Source organism: Onychomys torridus, chromosome 9 (genome assembly GCF_903995425.1).
Source record: "Onychomys torridus chromosome 9, mOncTor1.1, whole genome shotgun sequence".
In the NCBI taxonomy this organism is placed as follows: Eukaryota; Metazoa; Chordata; class Mammalia; order Rodentia; family Cricetidae; genus Onychomys; species Onychomys torridus.
The window spans coordinates 102,823,579-102,841,357 of NC_050451.1; positions in this window are offsets into that span (position 1 = coordinate 102,823,579).

Sequence of the window (17,779 nt, forward strand, 5' to 3'; positions counted from 1 at the left end):
TAATGTAGTGCTATATAGTGTATTACATTTAAAATAAAAGTCACAAAAGCTTTTGGCTGATCATGTCGGATTTATCTTTAATTAACACAGATATATATCTCTGTGTATAACCTTAACATTTGCATCATATTGACAAGCTAACCAAAACAACAAATATATTGCAAATGATAACAAATACAACAAAAAAATTTGTACTGAGAATGCATTTCTTCCACGAGAGAGATGGAACTGTGTGTATTTTTTAAATTACTTCATGTTTCACGAAACAGCATCAATTCTACAGTAATTTTGTTATTTAACAATTACAACCACTTCAAAATTCTACATAAATGAGCAGACAAGAAGAGCCATTTTGTCACTGTAGTGCTACCAAATTTCTTAAACTTTCTGATTTGTCAAAATAACAAAATGGACTTGGGGAATAGCTCAGTTGATCAAGCGTGTGCCGTGCAAGCATGAGAACCCGAATCTCATCCCCAGACCCTTGCAAGAACAGTTGAGTGTTATGTGCATGCTCGTGTCCTGGTGCTGAGGAGCTGAGAAGCTCACTGGCCAGGCAGCCTAGCCTACTTTGTGAGTTCCAGAGAGACCCTGTCTCAGAAAACAAAGAGTATGGTACTGGCAACTGAGAAATGATAGCCAACTGTGACTTCTGGTCTCTACAGGCATGCCATATGTATACACACAATGTCTTCATTAAAAGATTATTTTTTGAAACTCTTTGATCTCTATCAAATTATCTTCCAACTTTGTTTAAAAAACAAACAAAACAAAACAAAATAAAAAAAAAACCACCTTAAGTGCAGAAGAATTGTGTCCAACCATTCTTATATTCAATTTCTGATAAGAAAACTGTTCTTTAAGAAACTATACCTACTAGTTATTAAGGAGTTTTGTTGCTCCCACATAAAGAAAATTTCTAGCTAAGAGGGGACAGAACAGATTGAAAAAACAAAGCCATTGTAAAGTTCATTCTTTCTCCACAAGTAACTTTTAATGAAACACTTCTGTGCTGTTGAAATTTTTGAATGCATTTTCATAAAATTAAGAGGTTGGCATTTAACTCATGTAATTTTAATTGATAGTCCTATTCTTATGATCTACTACACCAATAAACTTAATGTTTTCTTGTAAAAATAAAACATCGAGACTATCATTTTTATTTGTGTAATGCTGTATTTGTCACTGTTGGTGTATGTGTGAGTGTAGCATGTGTGGGAGCACATACACCATGGTGTGGATGTCGGAGGACAACTCTCTGAAGTCAGTTCTTTCTTTCCACCATGGTTCCAGGAATCAAATTCAGGTCTCCAGGCTTGTTTGCCAAGTGCTCTAACCTGTTGAGATCGTGCTAGCACCAGGAAAATCATTCTAAATTTTAATGAACATATAAGGAAATCTGACTGATCAAGGTGGCTTGCAATGATATGCTGACTATTGGTAGCCAAAATTTTGTTATACATGAATTAGACTGCGAAGTTCCACTCAAGGCATGTTAGTTTTTACTGTTAAAATCTGGGAGATAATTAAGAATCTAAAGCTCTTCGTTTAGTTGGACTTTATCATTCACGGTCTTTGCTTATTTATAAAAGACAAAGGTACATATTCTTAAAATTATACCTGGAAGGTGATGTGAAATAAGATGAGAATTACAATTCACAGAAAAACAATTCTTCATAATTAAACTCAAAAAGCTAAATAAGTGTGAAGATTTTCAAGAAGTTGATGTCTCACTCCGTAGAAAAAGAGGTTTTACTGTGAACTCAAACATGGTTTCAGACAGACTAACTTTGGGAAAGAATACCACATCTTGATGGTCCAGAAGCTGACTCTCCTAAATTGTTCAGTCTGTATACTGCTTTCCTGTGCCCTGAGGATGTTGGTATCAAGCACGAGTGAAGCCAGTTCTAGACTAAGGTAAAGAAAGCATTCTGAAGGCCTGGTTCAAAATGTGCTGAGCCACTTGTTGCCTTTTAGAAAACATGTTTGGATAGTTTGGTTGGTTGGTTGGTTTTTGAGAGAGGGTCTACCTTTGTTGTTAAACCTATCTCCTGACAGTATTCTCACCTCCACATTCCAATTGCCAGATCACAGATATGCAGCTACTGTGTCCAGTTCAGGAATCTCAGCTTTTAGGGTCAAGATATTTGACTTTAAAGTATAATTCAAAACAAATTTCAAAAGATGTGACTACAAGACAATGCTGACTGCTACTGATTCACCCCAGTCTTTACTTCCTCCCATTAGTAATTTTGTTGTTGTAGATTTCTTCTTAAAATAAATAAATGTCTACTTCAAAATATAAAAACAAATGATGATAACTCCATGCCTGGAAAGTTTATCTCACTTCTTAAGTATAAACTGCATAGATTCTGTAGGTCAACTCCTACTAGAGCCAATAAATAGTCACAACAAACCTTGATGGTTGCCATTTAGAAAATTCATTCACAGTCTCCTATGGAGTGTCCATTATTTGAGGTTATATGCTAGGCACCCTCAAGACGATAACAGGGACAAAATACACGAAGTTCCCATTTAGTCTGGACAGTAAAGCTTGAAAATAACTGGCAGTAATGTAAATAGATGTGTCCTATTAATTAAGAATGTGCTTCAAAACAGGAATGTAGACAGAGAAACAGTTGACTATTCCAACTCTAATAGATTGCATGGTAATGGTTTCTTTTAAAAAATTCTTCTGTTTTGAAAATGGGAATATCTGGATCCCTAACAATATTAGATTATGAACATTAAACATTTCTGCACAGCATTTGCACAAAGGCAGCAAGGGACAACAGCTGCTACTAATCTTCGCAATGTTCACATATTTTTCTGACCTATATTTCAGAAGATAGGGAAATAAACTTTGTGTTTCCAACAGAAACTTGACATTTCCTATGTGTTGACTATGAATGCTGCTTTATAAGTTTTCCATTTAACCAAGTCATACTAATACAAACACTGACAAGGTACATAAAATTTCTTTTGCCTTTCAGGGGCAGCCATCAAATCTATCAAGTTCAAGCAAAGTGGGAAGAGGAGATAATCTGTTTTATTTCCTCAGGACACTGCTCTGCTCTGCTGTGTGAAGATACATTAGAGGACACAAAGCAGAGAATGGATAGAAAGTTAAGATGAGAAGCAGAGAAAATCTGACAGTTACTGTAGATCCTGAATCAGAGAACACAAGATGGAAATAAGGTGAACTCAGACCATAGTCAGTCCAGGACAGTGAAGAAGCCATAACGGGAAGATTAGGTGAAAGAGCAAAGGAAAGGGTAAATCCAAGAGAATGCCCAAGATTTTACTTTAGCAAATACAGATTCCTGTAACTCACAGATATAGGAAGACAACGTCATCTGATTTGCATTTTATCTCCTTGGTTCCAAACCACATTCTTTGGGAAATTGTTTTCTGCTTTGAGATACCCTTTGTATCTTATTTGGTATATTTTTAAGAGCTTACATAATCACGTTTATATAACTATGAAAATAATATAGTTTGAGTTCCTAAAGCGTGATTTTAAATGCTTTGAAAAATGAACACTTTTAGTGAGTTAAAATCAACACAAAGTAAGTTGCATTCGTTTCTTGTGTATAGTATAAATGCTTTGATTGACAAGCCAGCAGACCCATTACTACAAGCACAGAAATTAATGTAAATATGACCTCTACATTTTCTTGGTATCTCCTTCACAAACTCTGTCCATGTCCTTCTTTATTATGGCAAGGGGGAACACATGAGCTGATTTCTGTCTCTGGATATTTGGTTGAAAATATTAGAACTACCTATTTCATATTTTTATTTTACCAAAGAATAATCTATCCATAGATATACATAAAATATGTATTCTTTTATTTCTATGTTCCTTCTTTTATCAAAATTATTTAGAGATTCATTCATGCTTAGGTGTTTTATTCCTTTGTGTGCATACTCATCATGCACACTTCTTATACACTGAACTGTTCATGCATCCTCCCTCCTACTGATGGACAGTGAGTTATTTCTAGTTCTGAATATTACAAATACATTTGTTTCAAACACCAGTGTGCCAGTCATTGATGCTTTTATTCACAGAAATATCTAAAATTTAAATGGTTAGAATACAGGAAGTTGTGGTCCTACCACAGCCAGGTCTGTATTGTTATCCATGGCCCCTATTGCCACCAAAGACCACATAGATGCCTGGGATCTGGGCCACAACCTCTGACCATGATGGTGTCCCTGTGTGGCCACCAGGGACATGCTTATGTGAGAGGCCTATGCTGTCACCCAGGGTCATAGTGTTATCATGTGGGCCAGGACTACTGCCGAGTGCCACTTCTGGGTCTGTGGACCTCCAGCAGCCAGGGTCTGAGTTACTATCCATGACTCCTTTTACCATCAAGGGACACACAGATGGCCAGGGTCTGGTCTGCCACCTGAAACAGTGTCATGCAAATTATTTTCAAATATTTGTTGGAACTTGTGGGTTTCCTCTGCATTCCTGTGCAGTGTCTTTCGAGGAGCAGGAGATCTTAATCTTGATGAAGTCCAATTTGCCCTGTTTTGGTTTTAATTATGCTTTAGTAGCATAGCTGAAAACTATTGGCCCAAATGAAGAACATAATGTTTTGACCATGTTTGTAGAACCAGGCATAGGATCCCTCCTGTGGAGCCAGCCTCAGATCCAATCAGAAAACAGTTGCTTACCCCAAACTTACCACACTACTACTAAAACTGTAGGGATATCTTGCCTCTCAGGTCAGGAGAGGTCACAGTAAGTACCCCAGGGGAGGACTTAGTGTTATAGTTTGCTAAATGGTGATGTTGTCAAACTGTCTCCTAAATATTTGTCATTATACCCCATGATGTGTGTTGCTTGGTCAGAAAAACAATGGGTAGTCATTAATGAAATGGGTAGCAGATAATGCAGAGATTCAAAACCGGTCAAAGTGCTGAGAATAAGTAACTAGCCATAAATGGATCAACTACATCAGTGTTCTGTGGTGATATATTGTGCACTCCAATAAAGCTTGCCTGAGAATCAGAGGACAAAGCTACCCACTACATTAAACATAGAGGTCAGGTAGTGGTAGCGCATGCCTTTAATCCTAGCATTTGGGAGGCAGATATCCATCCAGATCTCTGTGAGTTCAAGGTCACACTGGGAATGAGCCAGGCATAGTGACACAGGCCTTTAATCCCAGCACTAGGAAGGAAGGAAGGTGGCAGGGCACAGAAAGTAACATAAGGCGTGGGTAAACAGGAAGTCTCTCTCTTGAGTCTGACTATTTCCTAGAGGTAAGAACATGGCTGGCTTGTTCTGCTTCTCTGATCTTTCAGCTTTCACCCCAATATGTGGCTCCAGGTTTTTTGTTATAAGACCTTTTAAGATTCGTGTTACAATGTCCCCCTATACAAGGCTCAAGAAGGAGTAGGAAAACATTTAAGAGATGGGGAGGAGAACTTTGTTGTTGGGTTTTTAATCTTCCTTATAAGTAGCCTGTATTTGTAATGTCAACAACGAAGGTTCACTCTAAACAAACAACAAGAAAAATCAGCTACTGGCCTGGAGATACTACCACTATGAAAATATCATGACAATTGCCTCGCCACTTAAGTTTTATTCATTTGTCTATCATTTTGTGTGTGTGTGTGTGTGTGTGTGTGTGTGTGTGTGTGTATGTGTGTATGTATTACTATGTTGGAGAATAAGATAATTGTATAATCGTATTTTTCCAATCCAGTGCCTGGAAAATAGTATCTAAAACTATAGGAATATCATGGAATATAGAAAGGAAGTGACAATGATAAATATTGTTGTTCAGATTGCGAGATTCTATAGACATTTCTGAGCCTAAGAATTGAGCAGTCATTTAGAAGCAGCCATTGGGTTTCAGCATAATTTTTCAGTACTCTTGACTGCTCTTGATTTTTCTGGGGTTTTTGTTTCGGTTTCTAACTCCTGCTATAGCAACAGTTTCCTGGAGATTATTCAACAAAGAATAAATTACTCAACCACAAATTGGATGTCTTTCACCCCTCCAAGATTTGGGGAACAGAAGAAGGGGCAAAATAAATGGGACGGGTGAAGGAAGGGTGAGAAGAGATGTGGAACACAGCCTTCCGGGAGTCACATGACTTCTGCACCCTGCTTAAACCCTCAGCAGCTGTGATTCCCTGCACATGTCTGGGCCTGCTACTGCCTTGCATTGGAAGGGGAGAGACTCATGAGCCCCACACCAACCATTAACAACTGATGGGAAAGGAGAGCTGGTATTTTCAACAGTGAATTCAATGCTAAAAAGTCCATGCTCTTGTAAACAGACTCTCACCCACCCTTGTAAAGGACCCCAGTAAAACTCACTGTGTTACAGATACACACAAAAGTGAAATTAACCAGGGGACAATTAGAGAACAGGAAGGAGATTAGCAGGTATGGAGGACAAGAGAGAATAACCGGGAGGTAAGGCAAATACAATTGCTATACATTGGATACAGGTATGATACCATTACCATGTATTATTAATGTACAATAATTAGAGCATTAAAATAAGAAATAAATTTAAAAGTCCAAAGTCTATATTGTCCTATTTGCTTTAAATATGCAGTTTCTTCTGTGTAACTGTCAAAGCTAATGAAAACATTAAAAAATATAAAATCCTGTCTAAAGAAAGTCACATTTGTTTAAATACAGTTTCTTCTGTGTGATTTTCAGGAATTCTTTTCTGTACCTGGAGGGAAAGGAAAACCAGTTATTCCTGAAACAGGAGACGTGCTCACCTGGCCACACAGTCGCTTGAAGCTTCCTGCTGCGTTCTGTGAATCATCCTCGGGTACAAATTTTCATCTTCAGAGATGATGCAGGGCTCATCTGCCTGGCTGTCACTTTACACCACAGAACACATGAGTTACCTTCCCAAGAGCCATCAAACAACTTCTGAGATCATGCAAGAGTCTCTATTTGATAAAAGCAGCACTGTTTTGTTACGGTGGTGTGAATAAACACAAGTTTGCACAACCAGAAAGTCATCATATTCTTTGCATAGCACCCAAATACAACACTGTTCCATTTGGTCAGTTTTATTCATTGCTCCGATTTCTTATAAGCTGTGTAAGCTCCCCCAAATTTGACATCAATAAATATAATGAAGTCCTGCCTATAAAAATACAATATCTTACACTCAGAATACAGGACTATTCAGGCTGGAAATGTAGTCCATTGGCAGAGCACTTGCCTGGTATATAAGAGATTGCAGGGTCCATTCTAAGTACTGGCAAAAGAAAAAAAAATACTAGAATATTTTATCTGGGTAACTATTGACAAATGACGAAAGTTTTCTTTATACTATATATGATGTTATTTCTGTGCTATGATCTTACTTCAAATAGACAGAGATTTAATAATGAAATAGAGGTGCATTTAAGGCATTGTAGATTAACCCCAAAGTTTCTTGTGCTGTCCACTGTGGGTACTTCTAGACATATTTAGCACTGCAATTGTACATTGAATATGGCTTTGATTCCTCATTCTAACCAGCTATGCTTTCCCTTCTTCTTAGCCACATGAGGTTAGTGGCTTTCGTATTACACAGTGTAATACATAAAAACATTTCCATCATTATAGAAAGCTCTGTTGGACAGCAATAGTGTTCAAAATAAACATTTAAGAAACTAGGATTTTATTCTTAACAAAATAATGATTTTTTTTTTTGCAGCATACAATAGCATTCTATGCTGTTTGTATTCACAAAGCCTTTAAAAACCGTGTTTGACAGCTCACATGACATTTATTTATTTAGGTGTTTACAATGTGTGTGAGGACAGCGGTGCACACACCTCAGTACACATGCAGAGATCAGAGGACAGACATTTTGGAGTTGGTTTTGTCCTTTCACTGTGGGCTTCAGGATCAAACTCAGGTTGTCCCAGATGCATGATAAACAACTTTGTCTACTGTGAATGAACACAACAAACTGCAATTCTTTAAATTAACAAATAATCACACATATCAAAACGACTTAAATATTACTCTTAGAGAAAACCTAGCACATGTCTCTGTTTCCTTCCTTTTCCTTATCATAGGACACTGCAGAATTTTACAGAACATGTGCAGAAAGGCATGTCACCTAGAAATAGTCAACTGACTTTATTTTTCAATAGAGTAAGACACAGAAAAGCATGTGACCTCCCACAAAAGTAGGGTTTTTTTTTCTTTTTTTAATTATTCAGTTTTGTGCCCTAGAGGCACATGGTCTTATCTGTTCTCCATTGCATAATTCCTAACAAAGGCAATGTGTGCGTATGTGTGTTAAGTCAATAGTTTTTCTAATTTTTCTTTTTTCATATGTAAGTACATTTTATTTTTATCGAACATTCTTCTCACTCATTCCTCCTATATGTGAGTATAGTGCTGTCCAAACTTTTCCCTGAAGTAAACCCACATTTTGTCCCCTGACAGCTGCCAATTGCCTGTGCCTTCTCACATTGTCAGTAACTTTTGTGTTGCATGGTAAGCATTTCTGATAAACTCAAATCTTCATTTTTCCAGGTGTTATTAAAATATATCCTCTGCTTATAATTTTACAGATCCGAGAAACAGAAGCTTTCTTCAAAGACTGCTTTCTGGACCAGACATGTCAAACATTATCTGCTCCTATTTCCCACAGGTACTCGTAACTGCTGAGCCATCTCTCTAGGCCCTAAGTCACATTTTATAAACCACGTTCCCTTACTTTGTGGAGCCTTTAACATGTTATGATGGCACCACTGTAGGAGATACCATCCCCTTGGCTTGGTGAAAGGGAGAAAGTGAGCTGAGCATCATTGTTGTGTGCTTCCTGGTTGTGGATGCAACAAGATCAGTTCCTCACTGTCTGGGCATCTTGACTTACCCATCCTATTGGACTACAGCCTTGAACTGAGCTAGAATAAACCCTTTCTCCCATAAATTGCTTTCCACCGTGATGTTTTGTTATAATAACAGGAAATAAAGCCAACGCAGGGCCTTTGCTGAGGTTTCATAAGAAACTGGCAAAGCAAGGATTTGAACTCCAATTGTCCTAATCAGCAACTGGAATTCTAGCCACCATGCTTTACTGTCAGGTGCAAAGATCTTTGCAGCTCAAGTCATTAATGCTGGCTAGATATTCAGCATGCTGAAAGAAAACACTTGTCAGCCCAAATTTTTACACTCAGAAAAAATAAACATGCAGAATCCAACGGACAAATGAGAGTATTCTAATTAATTTATCAAAAACTAAAATAATTGGGTTTTAGCACAAAAAGATAACAAATAGCCAAAAAGAGGAATCTCCAAGACTGAAGTCAAAGCTATTGACTAATCTACATGAAGAAAGAACACTGACAAGGAAAAGTACAGAAGGAAAGATACATGTGATTTTCTCAGTTTAGTTTCTTAAAGGATTCCCTTAGAAAACAACAGAATGAGATACTCTAACAACTTCTTTCTAATTTCACATTATGGTCTTTTTCACTGGTAGATATAAACTCTTGCCCTTTACTGACGGACCAAGAGAGTATTTGGTTGTAGATATGTGCAGTGTGACTTTTATGGGATGTTTTCAGTCCTAGTGGTTCCTCTAACACTTAAGTAGCCCTCCATGGCAACATCTCTCTCCCATAACAAACTTGCTCACACTGGTAGTCACAGTTATGGCTCTTATTTGACCTGCATCTGAGATGCACATCACAATAGCCACTCTCTAGGAAACCTTGACCAAGCCAGAGGTGACATTCACTTAAAGGAGGCAGGGTAACCACACAAGAACAACTGACATAGTCATTACCTATATATAGATCCAGGTGATGAAGATCTCACCAACAAAGGCTGGTGGGGTCTCAAGGCCCTTGTCCACAAACAGCAGGTAGAATCAGAGAGCAGTAGACTTGTTGGGTAGAGAATTATAATCAGAGTGTGGTATAAGAAGATTTCTTCATGGAAATTCTAACTGGTGGGTTTGGTAGATAGACCAAGTCCTGTGAGCCACACTGTGGCCCAGCAGTGGCCACATACCAGGTGTCCTTACAGTCTGTGCAGGGTGTGGATATCAGAGCAATGCTTCCAGCAGGTTGTAGCCTTTATTTACGAGATGTGTGTGTAGGGCAGATGTCTGGATGGATATGGTGTGCTACTGTCAGGGCAGACAGCTGGAAATTGAATTAAGGACCGTCAGTCCTGTTTCTAGTATGATACTCAAAATGGATATTGAGATAAAATAGAATTACAAGCATTCACTACATCTTTGCTCGTGACAATGAACAATGGCTTAGTCTGCTAAGGCTGCTGTGCTGTAACAAAATCACTGACCAGGTAGAAGGCTTAAACAAGAGGATTTGTTTTTTCACATCTCACTAGGTCTAGATCAAGATGCCTGTGATTTGATGGCTGAAGAGCATTCTCTTCCTGTTTGTCAGATGGACAGCTTCTGCTGCATCCTTAGATAATAGGAGAGAAATAACTCATCTATATCTTTCCACACAAAGACTCTAATCATCTAAACTCAAGACTCCACTCCCACAGTCTCTCTTACCTTAGTTACTTTCCTAGACTCCCTACATCCAAATCCAGTTACACTGAGATGGAGAGCCACAGCTAGACTTTAGAGGGACCTAGATGTTCAGTGCAGAGCAGACAGAACCCTCTGCTGGATTCTGTTCCTGCTTCACTCCAAGAACTCTGGTTACTTAAGAAGATCACTTTCCAAATTGTCTGGGCACCAGATCAACCTGTGTTTTCACTTTGCCACTCTTGAGGTACAGGGGGTGGCTGCTGCAGAGTTGATTATGGTAACAAGGAAAGAAGAAAGGGAGTGTAGAGGGAGGCAGGAAGAAGAGACAGGAGAGAGGAAGGAAGGAAGGAAAGGAGGAAGGAAAGAGGAGGGAAGGAAGAGGCAATGAAGAAATACAAAAAAAAACTAAAAGAAAATAATGGTACAAAAATAATATGTGACTGGACTAGAGAAAAAGCAAAAAGGCAGAGAAAAAAGAAAGAAAGGAGGAAGGGAAAGTGAAGTAGGGAGAGAAGAGAAAAGGAGGAGGAAAATAAACCTAAATATCACTTGACACAAGAACAGGAAGATAAATGTGATGCATACATAATGGAATTAAGGACTGAAGTTAAGAGAAGATAAGAAACAAATCAAAGAGTAGTACGTACATTATAATCCCATTTATACAAACTTCAAAACACATGGAACAGTAGATTGTTTTTCTGTTTAGGAATTATTTCACACGTGGTAAAGCTCTGAGGGAATTACAGACATCATTTGGTGGTTACTTTTGAGGGAGGAGAAATAAGGTCTTAAACTTGTTGGAAATATGTATTTCTTAAGCTGGGCAGTGAGTTTGTAAGTGCTTGGTTTTAATATATTGCTTAGATCATACACATATCTTTATACCATATGGGCTACATATAGCTTCATATGAATATACTATATATTTGTTACACGTTTTAGCTAAAGCAGTTCTGTTTTAATTAACTTGGAGCATGTACAATGGGCTTTAAATACAGTATTTGTTAAATCATATGTGTACTTAACTTTTCTGGAAAATTAAGTATCAAGATTTTTTGACCAATATTTCCCAGTTCAACTAGAGGAAATGCTAAGCGAGAAAATTTCCTTTCCTTGTGCAGGACGCATTTTGAGATATACCAACAGGAAAGCATCTGTGGAGAATGAATGTTAGGATGGGATGGGTGGGTAAGTTAACAGTTACGTGGCTGCTGGACCTCAGAGTAGAGCTCCAAGGAGAGGTGTGTCCTTCCCCTCACAGTCTGACTCTGCTAACTGGATGAAAATGAAGACAGCACTTGCTGTCCCCCCAAATGGGCATACGAGGGTTAACCAGCTTGTAACGTATTTGGAGGTTGTTGTGACAAAGGTCAACCCACACATAACACTTGTATGTTACAGGTGTACGCTAACAAGGCCATCCACCTTGAGACTGTTTTGAGTTCTGTTTTGTATTCACAAGAACCAGTCTTAGGGCCTGGTGCGGACACAGCTGTGGTCAGTCTTCAGACTCCTTATTGACGTGGGTAATTAAGAAAGATGAGAGCAATTTCCCACGTTTTACTGTTGCGCTTTTTTAGCCTTCCTGAAATCTGTATTGCTGGAATTTACATTCAAGATCCAGTTACTACTGACCCACAGTGACCTAACTCCTAGTACTGCAGGGGAGGCCTCATCGCTGGACTACAATTTAACAAAAAAAAAAATGTTTTATAAAAGAGAAAGAAAGAAAGAGAGAGAGAGAAGGAGGGATGAAAGGAAAGGAAAAGAAAGGAAAGACAGGACCCAGTTTCCCAATCTCTTCACAGTCACACCAGACTCCAGTGAACACTTACAGTCCCATGGTCACACGGATGGCTGTGGTTAAAGTCAATGGTCATAAAACAAACCCGGAAGTCACATCCCCGGAAAGGGTCACGCAGGGAGAGCTGGCTTTGATAAAAGTGGGGGAGAACTGGGGGAGCGTGGGGGTGAGAAATCAGAGTGCATTGTATATGCGCATGAAGTTGTCATGGAACTAGCCTAAACTGTTTATGATAATTTAAACATGTATCATTAACCTTAGAGTTTATAATTAAATACTGTTTACATGTAAGCATTTATGACTAGCATTCAGAGAAAATATAAATTTAACAATTTACATAATTCTGCCCTAAATTTCCTTAAAAATTCTATTTACAGCCAGCGTGGTGGCGCACGCCTTTAATCCCAGCACTCAGGAGGCAGAGGCAGGCAGATCTCTGTGTGTTCCAGGCCAGCTTGAGCTACAGATCCAGTTCCAGGACAGGCTCCAAAGCTACACAGAGAAACCCTGTCTCCAAAATTTAAAAAGAAAAATTGTATTTACCTTTCTGCACCAATATTTTCCTTTTCAGTTTCCATACTTCAGCAGCGGAAACCTGGACAGTAAGCAGGAGTCGCTAGCAGGACTCGGTTCAGGGTTTGGAGGCACTGGGTGCTGGCGCTGCTTCCACTCTGCTGTGAGGTGCAGTGCCTCTGAATCAAGTAGTCAGTGCGCTTCCTTCCTGACCTCTCAACATGCCCCTACGTGTCTTCCCATTCGCTTCTTCATTCATTCAACTTTATTTATTTGTGTTTTTTTTTTTAACTCGCTGTGTTCTGGAGTTTTGCTAAGTAAAGAAATGACAATAGCATTGCCCTTGCCTCACAGAAATTGGTAGTCTAGTAGGCAAGGCAGAGAAGGGCATCTCTGACTGTAACTCATCATCAGTGTTTGAAAGATCACTAGTTTAGTAATCATTAAATGCATTTTGTAGCATTCATATGTGAATGACTAAGTCATACTCAAGTCAAATCTCTCATGACTTCCATAGGATACTTCTGGACTTTGTACCTAGAACCCCTCATGCAGATCCGAGGACAGCCTCACAGCCCTAGTCACTCCATACATCTCTCTCTCTCTCCCTCCCTCTGTCCCTCCCTCCCTCCCTCCCTCCACTGTATCTTGGTACATCACTTTAGATTTCCTCTTTGGTACCATTGTTGTTCTTTGGATCTCAACTTAAGAGTCTTCTCTTGAAAGCCTTCTTTGATTCCTTTTGTCTTCTTTAGATGTCTCTCCTTTGTTGCCACGGAGATGGGTACACAGCATATAGCCTCCCCTTTAAGTTATTTTCCGCAATAGACTAGTTGGGTGAAAGCAGCCCTATCTTACCTGACTTTGTACCCATTGCCTATCACAATGCTTTCCCTAATGGTATCTACTCAATAAACTCTGCTGACTTAATGTGCCAAATAAGAATTAAAACCTGTATATAGAGATTCATCAGGTGGAAGAAAATCTAAAGAATTGTGAAAGGGCATAGAAGGAACAAACAAGTCCAATCAGGGGCAGGTTAAGGTGTCAAGGCTCCCCTGCGAAGGAGTGCCCTCTTGGAGGAATGCCTGTTACGGTGCAGAAAGAAGACATGTGTGTTGATATGAGTCATGTCTTCATGCTGAAAAAGGAGTGCATATAATGGCAAAGGGTTGAGATGGAGGCTAGCCAAGCCTCCCCAGGGAACTGACAGCACAGGAATGCCGGCCTGTAGCCAAAAGTGGAAGATAAAGTAGCGTTGAGCTTTGTTTGGTCACACAGCTATGGGGTGGATACTGAGCATCTGGTTAGGCGAGTGGTTCTTCAGCACTGCCTAGTCGCCCTTCCCTTCCTCCCCAGCCTTCCCGCTTCTCTGTCTTCCCTTCCTCCCATCTCCATCTTCTTGTGCTTCTCCATATTCCTCCTTTGTGTCAAAGCATTGGCTGATTTCTCACACTTTTGGAACTTAAGGATCATCTTAACCATTCTCTTTCTACAGAAAAGAGAACTTAAACTCAAGGTACACACAACCCCTTGGGCTTCTTATGACATCATTCTTGACAATGTAGGGGCAAGGGGCAAGAACCCAGGCTAATGAACTTCTGATGTAACAGCATCATGCTCTCCACTGTCAAACTACTGTACTCTTCTCGTTAGGGAGTTAAGGTCAGTCTATCGGTGCTCTGGACACTGTTTCCGTATGGTCATTACAAGTGTCTCTATACTAATTTCCTGAAGATCACTGGCACGCAAATGCAGAACATTGTGTGGGTGTTTATGTAGAATATGAGTATTCCTTTCACTTGTGCTAAACTATCATTTTTTTCATGAAGTACCATGTAAATTATTTTATTAGCATCTATCTTTAAGCAATTCTGTATTATATAGAATATCCCTATTTGGGTGAACTGGGGATATAATAGTAAATTTTGTTGGGTAAAACCAAATAATTGAGACTGAGTAGCTTATAAAGAAAGAGATTTTATTTAGCTTACAGTTTGGGGGCTTTTAAGCTCATCATCTTAGATTTGGCTCAGCTCTGATTATAGTCTTCTAGCAGATGGCAGTAGTGAAAGGGGGAAGGAGGGAGACAGAAAGAAAGAGGAAAGAAAGAAGGAAGGAAGGAAGGAAGGAAGGAAGGAAGAGGAAGGAAAGAAGGAAGAGGAAGGAAGGAAGGAAGAGGAAGGAAGGAAGGAAGAGGAAGGAAGGAAGGAAGGGGGGAAGGAAGGAAGGAAGAAGGAGGGAAGGAAGAGGAAAGAAGGAAGGAAGAGGAAGGAAGGAAGGAAGAGGAAGGAAGGAAGGAAGAGGAAGGAAGGAAGGAAGAGGAAGGAAGGAAGGAAGGAAGGGGAAAGAAAGAAGGAAGGAAGGAAAGAGGGAGGGAGGGAGGAAGGAAGAAACAAAACGAAAAGAAACAAAACGAAAAGAAAAGAAAAGAAAAAAGAGCAAACCAGATAGTGTTGGTGCACGCCTTTAATCCCAGCACTCAGGAAGTAGAGGCAGGCGGATCTCTGTGAGTTCGAGGCCAGCCTGGGCTACAGAGTGAGTTCCAGGACAGAGACCAAAACTATACAAAGCCTGTCTCAAAAAAAAAAAAAAAAAAAAGAAAGAAAGAAAGAGAGAGGGGGGGGAGAAGGGAGGGAGGGAGGGAGAGAGGGAGGGAGGAAGGAGTGAGCATGTGATGTGTCTGGAATTCTAGCCCTAGGAAAGTCAGGCTTGTTCTGTGTTAACAATCTCCCTACAAGAAGGAACAGTCATAACTGCATCAGCTCCCCCTAAGGGCAGCATTCTCAGTGACTACTTAGACCCTACGTATAAAAGTTTGCATAATACCTTCACTACCCTATACTGAGGATCAGGGTCACGACAGGAGACACCTGTGTTGAGGACACACCACAGCGAAGGAATGAGTGCAGCCAGAAAGCCAGCAAGCAGTGTGAAGCTATGCCCTCCCTAAATCCCATCAGCTTCTTCATAGAGGATGAAACCATTGAATGGTTTAGTGTGGAGGAATTGGGGCGTGGAAACTGGTAAACGCCAGGCTGTTTCTTCCAGGTCATCTATGTTAGAAGAGTCACACATTGTGTCAGCCATTACTGATACCTGTCCAATACCTATGTTTCCTTCTTTATTAGCAGAACCTCATTTTATTTTCTGGGCACAATGCACCCATGTGCACAGTTCTGACCAGGAAGATGCAAGAAACAGGTGAATGGGGTATTGTGATTTCTAATGTAGGTGACTCCCTGACTATTCCTTCTCTGTCTTGATACCTAGGTCAAAAAATTGAAGATGAGGCAGCCATCTTGCAACCAAGAGAAGGAAAGCAATGCCCTGGGGTTGTGAGGCTGCAAAGATGGAAAGTTCTTGGGACCATGATAATGCTGAACATTTGGAAAGAAAGAAAATAATCAGTATATTGTTGCTGAATTTCTGCCACACACTGCTGAAAGCAAATCTTGACCAATCTCGAGCCACAAACTGAGGAGATGGAGGGCTGAGACCTTGAAGAAATAAGTGTGAGGGGGGCTCAAAAGTCACTTTGCTCTTCGAATCTTCACAGACCTTGAACTGGGGATTATATGTCACATCTGAGAAAATGAGTTCCACTGTATCTTTGCAGCATTGTAGGGTAAAGGTTTCGGGTTAAGTGGGATCAATGCATACCCTAAACCTTCTGCATATCTGGGCATACCTACAGATTGTAGGAAGTAGAATCAGGAAGGTCTGCTAGATGAGAGACCAAGTGCTTTCTAGAAAAGAATGGCTCACTGGGTAAAGGAGCTTGCCACCAAGCCTGATGATCTGAGTTCAATCCCTGGGACCTCTATACATAAATAAATAAGAGTAATTTGATTTTTAATAATTAAAACTTACTACAGAAAATATACATGTGTAGGATATTATTTCAAGAATAATGGAGCTGTCAGAGAAAAAAATCATACATAACATTTTTATATTAAATAAAAATGGCGGAGGATACCAGCTAACTCCTTGGGTATGGTGGCTGAAAACAAGAGAATAAGCAAGAACTGATTCTTTTCTGAATGTTCTCCCATGCATGTATCAGCACCCAAAATTTCAATAGGACAAATCATGAGAAAGCAATTATTGCAGCTGTCCCCAAAAGATTAACAATGTGATTGGCCTTGTGAGGACAACATCAGTACCTTCAGGTACTGCCCTCAGAGGTCTAGCTCTATGCCTAGAGTGTCCTGTGCACAACACAGATGCACAAACTATCCACAGTAGTCACAATTTTAAAGAGGCTCCTTGTCATGAGACCTTTAAGATACAATTGCCCCAAGGGAAGCAGGTGATATCTTTTTTTTTCTTTTTCTTTAATTAAGAAAATTTTTTCATTCATTTTACATACCAATCAAAGATCCGCTCTTCCCTCCTCCTGCCCCCCCAGCCTACCCCTCCCAACCCACCTCCCACTCCCTCCCCCACACAAGAAGGCAAGGACTCCCATGGGGAAGCATATCCAGTAGATGCAAGTCCAAGCCCATCCCCATCCCCATGTCTCAAGGCTGCATGAGGAGTCCCATCATAGGTAGTGGTCTCCACAAAGCATGCTCATGCACCAGGAACAGATTCTGATTATACTGCCAGCCCCCCATCCCCAAGCAAATCAAGCTAGACAACTGTCTCACCATGCAAAGGGCCTAGTCCAGCCCCATGCAGGCTCCACTGCTGTGAATGATTGATTGATAAATAAAGTGCTGATTGACCAGACAGGAAGTATAGGCAGATCAAGGAGAGAGGAGAATTCTGGAAAGTAGAAGGCTGAGACAGAGAGACACACGATGCCAGCCACAACAATAAAAAGCAGATGTTAAGATACCAGTAAGCCACGATCCACATGGCAACTTATAGATTAATAAAAATGGGTTAATTTAAGATATAAGAACAGTTAGCAAGAAGCCTACCATGGCCATATAGTTTATAA